The sequence below is a fragment of the Vicugna pacos genome, chromosome 21 (assembly GCF_048564905.1).
Source record: "Vicugna pacos chromosome 21, VicPac4, whole genome shotgun sequence".
NCBI classification, from domain to species: domain Eukaryota; kingdom Metazoa; phylum Chordata; class Mammalia; order Artiodactyla; family Camelidae; genus Vicugna; species Vicugna pacos.
Window position 1 is genome coordinate 9,785,455 of NC_133007.1, and position 12,657 is coordinate 9,798,111.

General features: G+C 43.0%; 1 protein-coding gene across 2 annotated transcripts in view; it reads left to right on the top strand.

The window, feature by feature from the left end:
- ASTN1 (astrotactin 1) overlaps positions 1–12,657 on the top strand; it is a 293,273-nt gene that overhangs the window by 74,794 nt on the left and 205,822 nt on the right. The gene's annotated exons all lie outside the window — the stretch shown is intronic.

The following is a 12,657-nucleotide window of genomic DNA, read 5'->3' on the forward strand; positions in this document are numbered from 1 at the left end:
AGAAAGATAGGCCGAATCTGACAAGGTAAAATTTAGTAGGCATAAACACAGAATCTTAAAACTGCATTCAAGAAAAACAACTAATAACAGCCCTATAAAAATAATTCCAGGCTTTAGTTCACAGAGAGCCTGATGTGAGTCAACAGAATGTCACATTCTAAAAGGTTAATGTAACGTTTGCAGCATTAATAGAAGTATAGTTACTCCAATGAGAGATTAACATCATTTTTCTGAGAGCTGGTCAAATGACACCCAGACTTTTGAGGTCAGTTCTAGTTGCTGTGTTTCAGGAAATATCCAACTCAGTGGGTGACTCTAGTCCAAATGCACATTATATTTAGTTTTCACGAAGTCTGTTTTCTTATTTGAAGGCATTTTGGTAAGATGGGCCTCCTCCTTCACCACCATCCTTATCACTCCTTCATTACCATGAGCAGGGCCAAACTCACTCATGTATGTTAACCACCTGCCACTTACTACTAACCTTTGTGTTTAGCCCCACCTCACCACTCAATCTTGAGAACAAAGACATGTAAAAGGAATGTTAGAGGAGTTCTAAAACATGTTGAAAGGATAAGGAACAATTGAACAAACTAGTTCTGTTCCATCAGACAAAGATCTGGGAACCATGGGAGCAGACTTGAGATACTTGAAGGTCTTTAGCATAGATGTGGGAAAAGACTAAGGTGTACAAAAGGTTGATGGGTTGAGATTCAGAGAAGGAGATGTTTTGACTCAAAGTAGAGAGCATTTCAACTGAGTTCTCCATGGATAGGTGGTCTGTATCCAAAGGTGGAGTGTTGGTTGAGCTTTGTTGACACAAGCCAGATGACCATTTAGACGAAATTTATGATCAGATGGAATAGGATCTAGATGACCTTTATAATCTCTTCTAGTTTTAAGATCTCAACATTATCTGTCAAGCCACCCTGCTGGTTTATCTATCAGACACTGTACCAGGGACTGCAGACACAAGACTGTCTTATGGATCTCAGTCCTTTAGGAAGCTCACCGTCTAAAAAGGATACTAAGAATTCCAACACCATGGAGTTCTTTTGAGGATTAAATGATTTAATGTTTGTAAAGGAATGTCTATGCCTAGCACCTAGTATATACTCAACTAATGTTAGTCATCTTTTAAATTAGGGAAGACAGATAAACTAAATATAGTCAGTGTGACACACACACACACACACACACACGTATATGCATGTATGTATAGTAGATGAACAAAGTGCTGCAGTGTGGGTTACTGATTGGTGGAACTGCCAGTTCCCTCCCATCTAGGGCATTGTCACATGATGATGGTTGGCTCTTATGGTAAAAATGGATTGCAGAGATGATCAGTTTGACTGTGTATAAGTCCTAACTTTCTAACTTGCCTTCGTACTGTATTGTGTTATATTGTATTGAGTTGTGTTTCATTGCATTGGTTAAGGTGGCAGTGACTGAGGAGTGTATGCATGTGTGTGTGTGTTTTACAAGTGTGTACATTTATACTCATGTGAGCAGGGCTGAACTAATACAGGGGCAATTAATCTTTTTGGTGTCAGAAGTGAAGAGGATGGCCTTATTTTTATTAAACAAAGTGAAGTAAAGGGTTTGCTCAGTTACTGACTGATAACACCCTGGAAGAGGTGACTGTTTTCAGTGACTTCTAATTTCTATTTCAGTGTCTGACTTCAAGCCCTTTTCCTAAAGGTCCATTCTGACGGGGTTTGTAGGGTTGGGGAAGAAGCCCAGAGCGCCCAGCGTGCTGCTGGTAGTGGGGAGAGTGTGAGATGCAGGGGGAGGGCAGGCTCTTGGGCTGGGGCAGTGCAGGGAGGGGGCCGCAGGGTGAGTGAGAATAAAGGTGCCACTCTTTCTGCATGTGTCTCCATGTGAGTGGTGAGCATGTGTGAGAGGGTGATGTGGGTGTGTAAGTGTGTGTATGCTGGTGGGGGTCATCAGTTAAGGGTTCTAATGTTTTGTGAACTGGACCCTGAAAATCAAGGGGTACTTGTTCTTATTGATCTTATTTGTCTCAAACATTATCAGGGTATGGTGACCCTCTGGTGCCTCTTTCAGTGTCTCTGTCTCTCTCCTTCCTGTTGTAGGTCGTAGCTATGGGGCAAAGATTAATACATTATCTAAATGATCAGAAATAGCTTTCATTTCCCTCTGTAGGAGCTTTTGATATTGAAAGGGTCAAATCTGGTCCCATTCCGAAACAATCCAGAAGCTCTACTGGGGCCTGCAGGGACCACCTGGTGGCGTGAGCTTCCCACTGGGCAGGATAACTCTTGGCATCAAACAAATCACAGATCAGGAAGCCCCCAGCCTCCACATTGCTGAAGTTAGGGCAAGGGCTCCTGGGTCACCTCCTCTGCTTTTGAGAAGAACTGGCTGTGCTGGTTACAGAAACCAAGAGAAATCTCCATCCTCTCTTGCTTGCTCGATGCCCATGTATCTGCCCATTGTCCTTCCTGTAAAGTGGAGGGGAGTGGGGGGTGCGAAGAAGAGACACGTACAGTAATTTGACTCATTCTGACTCTGGGTCAGGTGAAACAGTTCATATCAAAGGAGTATTACTGTTTTCTAAACCTTAGTGGAAGTATTTTGATGTTTTTGTGACACTGTTTTGTTGAGGGAGGGAAGAAGGAAGGAAAGAAGGAGGGAAGAAAAACTCCACGTGTGCTTATCTGTATTTACATGAGCTCGGAGAAGGGTGCCCAAAATATATTTCAAACTTTAGTATTAGTTACTTCTGGGAGTGGGATGCAAGGCAGAGGGACAGAAGTTTTGCTTCAGAAACTTCTGGGTTGGTTGACTTCTTCAAATGAGCATGTCACATTTTAAAAGAGAAACATCTAAAATGATTTTTAAAATAGTATAATATCAACAGAGTGTAGGATTTTTCAGAATAATTAGTGTCTCTTGGTTTGTTGATAACCCCAAAACACGTGTATTTTCCCCTTGTGACTGTCCTGCCTGCCTTTTTGATTGTACTAATGGTGACACTAGCCACATTCGGCCAAGTATCTAATCAGGCACGTGGTGAAGGTCACAGCACGTGGTTCCAGCTACTCTGTGTCTTTGGCTTATCAGCCTGATTCTCAAGCTCAAGAATACTGCCTCTGTTTCGCCCCTTGTGAGATGGGGAGCCCCAAAAGCTTGGCTGGACACTAAGGAGTGAATATTATTCAACTCTGGCAATGGAACTTTGTCTTGGCTTCTCCATGCTGGCAGAAGCATCAGGCAGGCAGCCACCTCCATGGGCAGCAGTAGGAAGCCTTCCATTCTCTTTTGGTTCTTAAGTAGATTTCCAGTTCAATTCTGTCACATCTGAGGGGTTCAGATGTATTTTCAAAATCCAAGCCTTTCGGCTTATACTAAACTGAAACTCTGAGGCACATGAGGGTGGTTCCTCATCACTGTGGCTGGAGTTGAAGATAGAAAAAGATTAGGTGATAATAATGCTTTTCAGGTACACAGCTTCTTTAATCTAAAGCTCTTTGCAAACAGCTCAGCAAACCCCAGGACGGAAAGCCCAGCTTAGCTGGTGCCGAAATGCAGCCATTCCTGGAAGGATGGCACCTCCAGGGTCAGCAGGCCACCCTCAGAGAGACCTTAACTCCAGACTTCACTTGGAGAGGTGAAAATGAAGACTGCATCTAACCGCAGTGGCAGGGACACATCTTTTGAAGCAAAATGTAATTACCAGGGTAGGAGCTGGCCTCGCAAGTGGGGATGAACACTCCCCAGCTCCCACCAGCACCTTGGGCTCTCCGAACAGCTTCAGCAAAATTTGAGGGTTTATGCTTTCATCCCAAAGCTGGCTCTGTGTGAAACACGGTTGAGGACTGCAGACCCCAGGGACATTGATTCATCGCAACGAGGGGAAAGGATTTACTAGTATATCTTGTAAACCTAGGCAGCCTGAGGGTAGAGGTGGGGATCAGAGGAGATTCAGAGTCTGAAGGTTGAAAAAGAGGCCATGGGCACCTCCAAATAATAAATAACGTTCAGGCTCTTGCTGAACAGGCAGAATTCTGCATATGGCTTGCTGAGCACACTGCTGAGGATGGCTGACTTCACGATCAGCATCACAGGCCCTGTTTCTAGTCTTGGATCTCAAGAACAATCACTGAAAGATGCTTTTTCTCTCGTACGCAAGTCTCTAACACAACCAGCTCAGGAATCTGAAAATTGGTGTTTTGTTTCGGTCCTGGTCAAGACCCCAGATGACTTTATGCAAGTCACTGCCCCTCTAGGTGCCTGTTTCTTCATCTGCGGCACAGAGGTTGTACTATATCAGGATCTTGACACATAGTGTCTCCCAGAGCCTTAGGGACTTCAGTCACCAGCTTCAGCTGCCATCAGGTGGGCAGGAAGATGAGGATGCTCTGGGCCCATGATCCCTGCTGGGATGAGAACCGCTCTTCTTTTTTATCTTTGTTGACATAGTAAGCATCTCTTTAAAGGTTTCTTCTGAAGAAAGAGTTTTGCTGTTGAAAAAAAATTGAGAATCGATGCTGTTTTCCAGTTCTCTCCAGCTATAATAGTCTGAGCCCATGCGAACAGCTTTGGCAGTTTTGTAAACAAAACACCCTGCGTATTCATTATTAGTTGCCACAGAAGATACCTAACAATCTATGGTGTCAAAATAAAAGCTATTATTTTCTTTTCACTACAAACTATTTATTGATTATAGTAAAATTAGAAGAAGCAGGCAAAAAAATATAAAGAGGAAATTTAGAATCTGCCATAACCCCACTCTCTAGAGATGAACCGTAAACAGTTTGTTACATATATTATACATATATACAACTTTCTATTCATATAAAACTTCTTTTTAGAAAACTGACCTCATATTTTACACAATTGAAAAAGTTTAAAAACATTATTTGACCGTATATTGTAAGTGATTTGCCACATCATTAAATGTTCTTTGAAACATATGGCGGTCAATGGCATTTAGTACTACATCATATTTTATCGTGTGTCTGTACCATAATTTATCTACCCCTTTTCTAGCATCTAGATGAATTCCAGTGTCTGGAGTTAAATTCTACAGGGAACATTTTTGAAATAATTCTTTTTCCATTATAATACATATTTAATGTTATGGCTTTTCCCCTTCTTGAAATTTGTATTTATGTCTAAAACTAGTTGATGTGAAAAGAAAGCTAAAGGTAGAGAAAAGGGTTGGTTGAATGATCCATGATACTACAGAGAAAGTACCACTAGAGAAACAAGAAGGAGGAAAGAAAAACACCAGAAGATACGTGGGGGGAAGGGGAGGGTTTCTCTCCTCTTATGAAACACCAGGACATCTGATGACCTCAATAATACCGAGAAGTCTTTGTGTTAGATCATAATTATTGAGTTTGAAAAAACGTTCCATTTCTGAGGAACACAAAATCAGCCATGAAGAATCCCCCAAGGAGCATCATGAGGGCCTTGAATAAGAACCCCATGTATCATGAAACGACCTGGTTGCTGATTTTGACATTGCCACGAACTTGGGCAGGTGGCCAAACTCTGTTATTTCATCATTTAATGATGGGGTTCCAAGAGGTCAATCATTTCCTTTGAAAGACACCAGTCTGCCTAGGAGCCACTGAGTCAAGTGTCCACGAGGTATTTGCAGTGTTTGTTAAGAACCTGATAGAAATGTTGCCCTTGGTCTTAAAGAAAAAGAGAAGGAGAAAACGGGGGAAACTCATTTATAACCATGCCTTCTCCCTGCCAACCATTCTGTGAACCAGGCTTTTTATCTCTACCACCTCTCACAAAAATCCCTGGAGGCAGGGATTTTGCAGGTGCCCTTTTCCGGCTGCATTTTACAGGTGAGGAATCTGAGGCTTGTATCAGTTAAGTAGCCTGTCTAGGGTCATAGGGCTAGTGAGTGGCAAAGTGGGATTCAAGTTCATACTACTTGCCTTCAAAAAGTATGATCTTGTCACTGGGCCATGTGACCCCAGTGTCTTTGAATAAAAAGAGAAAAAATAAATTATTACACAATAAATAAGTTTGGTAAACAGAAAGAAAAATATGATACAAGGTTCCATGTCAAATAAGAAAGAAAGAAAAGAAAGGAAGGAAGGAAGGAAGAGAGAAAGAAAGAGAGAAAGAGAGAAAGAAAGAGAGAAAGAGAGAAAGAAAGAAAAGGAAGGAAGGAAGGAAGGAAGAAAAAGAAAGAAAGAAAGAAAGAAAGAAAGAAAGAAAGAAAGAAAGAAAGAAAGAAAGGGAAAAGATGACTTAGAAACTCAGGACTATTTCATCTCTAAGTTCTACTCCATCCTATACAACCAAATGCTTTTCCTTCCTGTCTTCTAGGTGTCAGGGAACATGAGAAATCCTTTAGCCCAATCACTTTGTTTTATAGATCAGAAACTAGAATCTAGAAAGGTCACTGACTTGTTCAATATCATTTGGATGGTTAAGAGCAGTACTTGAATTGAGAAACAAAGTCATCTGTGATCAAGTAAGACAAATATCTGTATCACCAAATGCAGTGCTTGGCAGGAATTAGTACCAGTAACTCAATAAAGGTCATTCCTTATGCTGACCCTCTGCTAGCACATCCCTTTCCTGTGTTCATCCCTTTACTCATTCAGCATTCACTTGCTGTGCCCAAGCCATGTATTCGAGAGGTTCCTGGCCCAGTTAGATGTTCATAGACTCTTCTGCTCACACCCTGTATCATTTGTGGATGTTAATGGGTTAAGAAGTAAACAAGAGAATGAGTAGAGAAAATCATTTCATAGGCTCCATTTTTGAAGGAATGGGCAATTATTGAAAGAAAAGAAGAACAGTAAGAGAAGTCCAAATCAAGATCAGAAGGGTTTTTGTGGAGGAGATGGAGGTAAGGACCACCTTTAGCATTATGTTAGACCAAGGAGGAAGAATTACAGGAAAGACAGATTGAAGGTAGGAGGGACAGGAGAGAAGGGCACGATCTTCGGAGGCAGCAAGTGAGGGAGAAGTTTGGGGCCCAGGCAGAGGGGCTGAACTTTGAGAAGAAGAAGAGTAGTTTTCCCTTGAGGCTGGAAGGGCCGTGAAAGGAAAAGTGAAGAGAGGAAATGTCTTGAGGTGAAGGGCAGGGAAGTTAACGGAGTCCACCTCTCCTGTAGATGGGCTGGGATCAGCATAATAGGTTAGGGTTATGAAAACAGCAATTGGGCTCAGAAGGCACCCACTCTGGAGATTTTCCCTCGGGGAGGGATGCACTCGGGCACCTCTGTGATTGGGACGTTACATAAGCCGCACGGAAGAACTCACAGGGCAGCCTCTGTCTTCAGCGGGAGGCGTGCAGGACCTGGGGTTGCGGTAACGCACAACAGGCTGCTGCTCTCGTCCTTGCTCAGTGTGGTCAGTTGCCTTTCCTTCCTCCTGAGTGGAAATTGGGACACCTCCAACCATTCAGTCCCTGGTGGTTTCAGAAGTGTGGCTGGGAGAACTTAACTCCCCCTCGGGACGGGGAGCCAGAGCAGCGCTGTGCTCCGCAGTCGGAGGCACACAGCCCTCCCCAGGCGGCGGTCACGTATTTGCAGGTGTTATGAGGAGGCTCGAACGAACGGAGCTGGCTTCCCTCTCCGCAGAAGACAAAGCCGAAAGGAACAGGTTTAAATGACAGCAGGGGAGGATTTACTCTGACAAAAGAAGAAAGACATCTTACTACGGTAGGATAAGGATGCTGTGGAAAGGATTTGGAGGATGTACAACATGCATGCCTAGAGGCCTCCAGGCCCTCATTTGCTGGGTACCTGAGATGCAGAAGGGCTTCCTGCAGAGGTTTGGTCCAAGAGGGTTAAGACCCCCTTACAGTTCTGTACTTCATTTATAATCTTGATAGCCTGACCCCAGGTGGTTGTCGCTGAGAGTGGTCCACTTAAGAGACCGTGTTGACAACTGAGGATTTGAGGATGAGTTCCACCAAAAACAAGGGGAGAAAAGAACTCTTCTATTGCTTTTCTGCTATGTAATGGGCCCTTGCAATAGGAAAGAATTTTATTCCAGGGGTTAGAAACCCAAAGCCTCATCACAGTGTTATACAGGGAAAGCCCATTTGTTGCATTTGCATTCATTTCTGACTTTACACTTGGAATTTTTAATTTCCAATACCTAAAAACAAGTTTTTATTTTTAAAGATGAGATGAAACATGTTTTTCTCAATGGCACAGGACCTAATTTGGCATCGAGAAAAGAATAATGCTTTTGGACCTATGGCTTTCCTACAAGAATTTTAGAAAATCCGGAGGCTTGTCATCTCCTGATACTGGGCGGTGCCAGAAAGAGGGCGATAGATCGCTCATGTTGAATTTGCATGTGATGGGCAATACGTTTTATACTCTGCCCAGACAACCAAGAACATATGGCCCTGGACTCACATAATAAGGAAAATATACTGATCCATGGCCAGTTGTCATCAGGTCACTAAACCTATTTCGCCAGATAAAAAATGAGACTATCTTGCCTCTCGGTACAAGTGTAATAAAATCTAGTAATACAGCCATGAAAGTAAGCCACTGGCCCATAACCCGAGGGCCTAAGAAGTCAAGGCTAATGAGAAACAGGCAGTATACAAAAAATAAATGGAATTTCCTCCTCTTTATCTCGAGTTTAAGAGGGATTTGGGGTGTACTTTCCGCAGAGAACGTCTGCATGTGCTTTATGCAGGCGGGATGTAGAAACATAGAAAATAGGATGCATTGCGGAAGAGTGGGTAAAATTATGAATGGGCTTGTGGCCAATGAAAATGCTCTGGTCCTAATAATTTAAAGTCTGCTAGCAATAGCAGTACCAATACTACAGCACGGTCTGTGGTGGCGGAGCTCCGCCCAGTACCAGGAGGGGAGAGTGTTGAAGGGAAGCCAAGAGTATTTAACACAAGGTGCTGGTGTTATTCTTCTGGTTTGTATCAAAAACACCTGCCCGGAACATCTGAGGAGTGGGAGGGAGATACATGCTATTGTGGCTTCTTTGAAGGCCCAGGAGGGTCACGGCCTGGCACTGAGACTGGCCCCGATTCTCGCTCGCCTTTTCTTCTTCCCCAAAGTCTCCCTGCTGTACTCTTCTGATGCACGTCCTTGTGGCAGAAGGATCAAGGGGCGCCTTCAGAGGAGCTTAAGCTTCAAACAGCCTTTTCCAAAAATAACAAAGGTGGAAGAAAGAAAGAGCCGTCTGTGAGGGAAAGCCTGAGCCAAATAAAAAGGCATGAAATGAGACACTGTAGAGGTGAAGGTAACCTGGGGGAGCCAGAAGCCCATCCCACTCACTTAACAGAAGAGGAAACCGAGGTCCAGAGAAGCCTCGCCTCTAAAGGGCAGTGCTGTCCCTGGTCTCATCCTTGGCCCCTGGCCTTTACACACTGCACACTCATGGGTGCCTTCATCCATTTCCATGGCTTCACCTTACCATAACTGGTACCTGACCACAGAGGAGACATTCCCGTTCCTTCTGATGTGTCCACGTTCCTGTCTATGGGGTGTTCCTACCTAGGGGTCTGGCATGTCTGAACCTTTACTCCCTCATCACACTTGCTCCCCATCCTCTGTTTCCTCTCTGGTGAATGTGTAAACTTCACACTAGCCTTTCAGGGTTATCCACATGTCCTCCCTTCCCCTCGTCCCCACATCCAAGCAGTGACACACTCTGTTAATTCCTCTCCTTCCATCTCCCTTCTGCCTTTTCCCATGTCTCCCTTCCGCAGGGCAAGCCCTTTTCCCCTCTTCGCTCAAAGATTCTGCGGCAGCTGATCTCCCTGGCTTTGATCTCAGCCCTTCTGGTCTTTCCATTCCACAGGCATCTTTCTAGAAGCCATAGTCAGGTCTTGTCTTCCACTCCCTTTTGCCTGGAGGACAAAGTTCAAACCCAGCAAGTACCACCTTGCTGCCCCAGGGGGGAGCCTTGCTAGTATTACATGGCTCCGCATCACGGAGTGTCGTCCCCTCACCACACACGGTCTGCTGGCACACCACACTCACCTTGCAGCTGAGTGAAGGTATCACCTCTTCTTTTAAACCACCCTGGTGCCTTCTTCTCTTGAAGATGGGCTACCTTATCTTATCCCCTCACTCCATCTTGTGTGTACTTCTCCCACAGCCCCTTTATTGCATTTTTAGTTGTTTTTTTTTTTTTTACTCTGCCCATTCTAGAATGTAAACTACTTTTGGGCAGGTTTATTCAGATTTGTAATCTTTAGTATTTAGCATGAAGGTAGGACTCAGTAAAACACTTTGAAAAGAAATGAATGAATGAGAGAAAGTCCACATAGCCCACTAGTGCTCCCTGAACTTCCTCCTTCCAGTTCATGTTTTCCCTACTACCTATTAACAGCCTTGGTCCTGAAGTGTGGCACTGACACATGAATAGAAAGATCAATGGAACATGCTGCCCGGTAAGAAGACCTTGGCATTTAAAGTGGTACCATCAGTGCATTTTCTCTACAAAATTGATCTTGTTTTCAAGTTGAAATGTTAGAACTCACAAACTAATTGGAAATGAGTGAAGTTAAGTCTTCAGTTTCTAGAGTTTGTCATCTCTCTCTTGTGGCTCAATTTTATTTTAATTGTCCAACAAAAAAAGTACAGACAGGAAGGGTGCTCACATGTATTGAGTGCCTGCTGTATATGTCACACGTGGTCTCATTTAATCCTCACACGCCCTTTGAAGTGTCTTATTATCTCATTTTACAAATGAAGACACAGAAGCTCTGAGGTGATGTAACTTGCCTAGGATCATGTGACTAGCAAATGTCAGAGTTGGGAGTCTCACCACGTCTGTCTGATTCTAATGTCCATTCTCTTTCCCCTTCACTACACTTCCTCCCTAGGGAAACAGAACAGAATTAGGGACATAAAATCTCAAGAAGTTTCATTAAAAGACATTCCTCTGTGACTCCAATAACAAATTGGACTGGAGAGGCAGAAGCTGTGAACCCTGACTCTCATCCTGTTGCACGATGTGATTTTGAGAAAGTCCATTAACCTCTTATGTGCCATCTCTTTGTAGTCACAAAGATGGGACACACAGACTTTCCTCATCAATTACTCAATTAATGAAAAAGAGTCACTTCATAAATGAGTGTGTGTCATTTGCTACAAAAATACATTTGATGCAATTACGAACCATGAAAGTGACCTTATTTCTACAAGAAACTAGGGTTGGTCTAAAGGAAGTAAGACAGCTGGTCTAGTAGAATTCAAGCAGTGGATAAAATAATTGATTCTCTTTTTACTTAATTTTATAAAAAGTCTTTTTTTGAGATGTGTGATGCCTGTATTTTACCCCTGGTGACAGGGAAGAAAATGGAGAAGTGAAGAGACACTTAGGAAGGGAAGACGAAGGACAGTAGGAGTGTGACTGTTGAACATTTTACGTGACAAATTGATGTTTTTTTCCCCACCAGGTCTAATAACTCCAAGGTAGAAATGAACATTTTTGCTTGAGCATTAAACACATAACATTCACAGCCTTCATTGGACCTCAACAGTTACTGGCTGTTGACAGAACTTGAATTTTGACAGTGCTGTATACAATGCGGAGAGTCTAAAATTAAATACACTGGACAGGGAAATAGAGAAAATATTCAAAGTAGAAGCATCTTAGAATATTAAAAAATCATATTTCCAATTTTTTTTCTGGACTTTGAGAGGCAGTGTAACAGAAAGAGCCTCGATCTGAGATTCTTTCTCTGGATCTCTTATGAGCTAATGCTCAGTGTGACCTTGGGCAAAATACTTAACTCTCTGAGCTTTTATTGTATTTCAGATGGAGCGTGTGGAGTGTATGCAGTTGAAGGATTGGGCATTTGTAAAATGAGGACAGTATTTCCAAGTTCCTGTGTGGTACTTGCGCCCATAGGTTTATGATGGCCGGGGTGCTCAGTTTGGTCCCCAGCCACCTTCAGAGCACACCTGGTGATGTGGCAGCAGGGAAACAAGAGAAGGGAAACATTTGAGGATCCAGATAATGGAAAACAATGGGAAAATGATGGCTGAGTCTTTTCCTTAAAATCATGGTACTTCTTTCAAAATAGGGCCCTAAATAAATTTTTTAATTGGAAGGGAGAATTAACCCCAACTCTAGAGGCTAAATTCCTGAAGGATGAAACCCTTCGAGATATTTTTATAATAACCCTCATGATTAAGGGACATACAGGCTGGGAGAGACCCAGCTTGGCCCCAACACTTGGTCTTACAGTAAAATCACCCCACGCTCCATGCTGCCATTCTTCTGGGACCTGGGAAGGACACCAGCTTCCTCACCAAGGGTCTGTCATTTTTACAGTCGGAATACTCTCAGACATTCAAGCCACTCTTTCCTTGTTTTATGAAAAGTCCAACCTTTATACACCTAATGTGATTTAGCCCTGGTTTCATTTCCTGAATCTTCGTGTTGCTTTTTCTTCCTGGATCTCATGTTCAACGCTGCCAGTTTCTTTGTCCCTGCAGGTGCAGACAAATTAGCATAAAGAGTAAGTCGCAGAATTGGAGAACAGCAAATTTGATTTCAAAGGCCATTTCAGATTGAGGTCCATTTGGTGGCATTAGGAGCAAAACTAATAAACAAACCAGATTTTTTTTTCTACTCAAATTGATTTTTTTTTTACTTGACAGTATCCCTTTAGAAGTAGAATATTTTATCAAATTCTGATTTTAGCTGTCATGT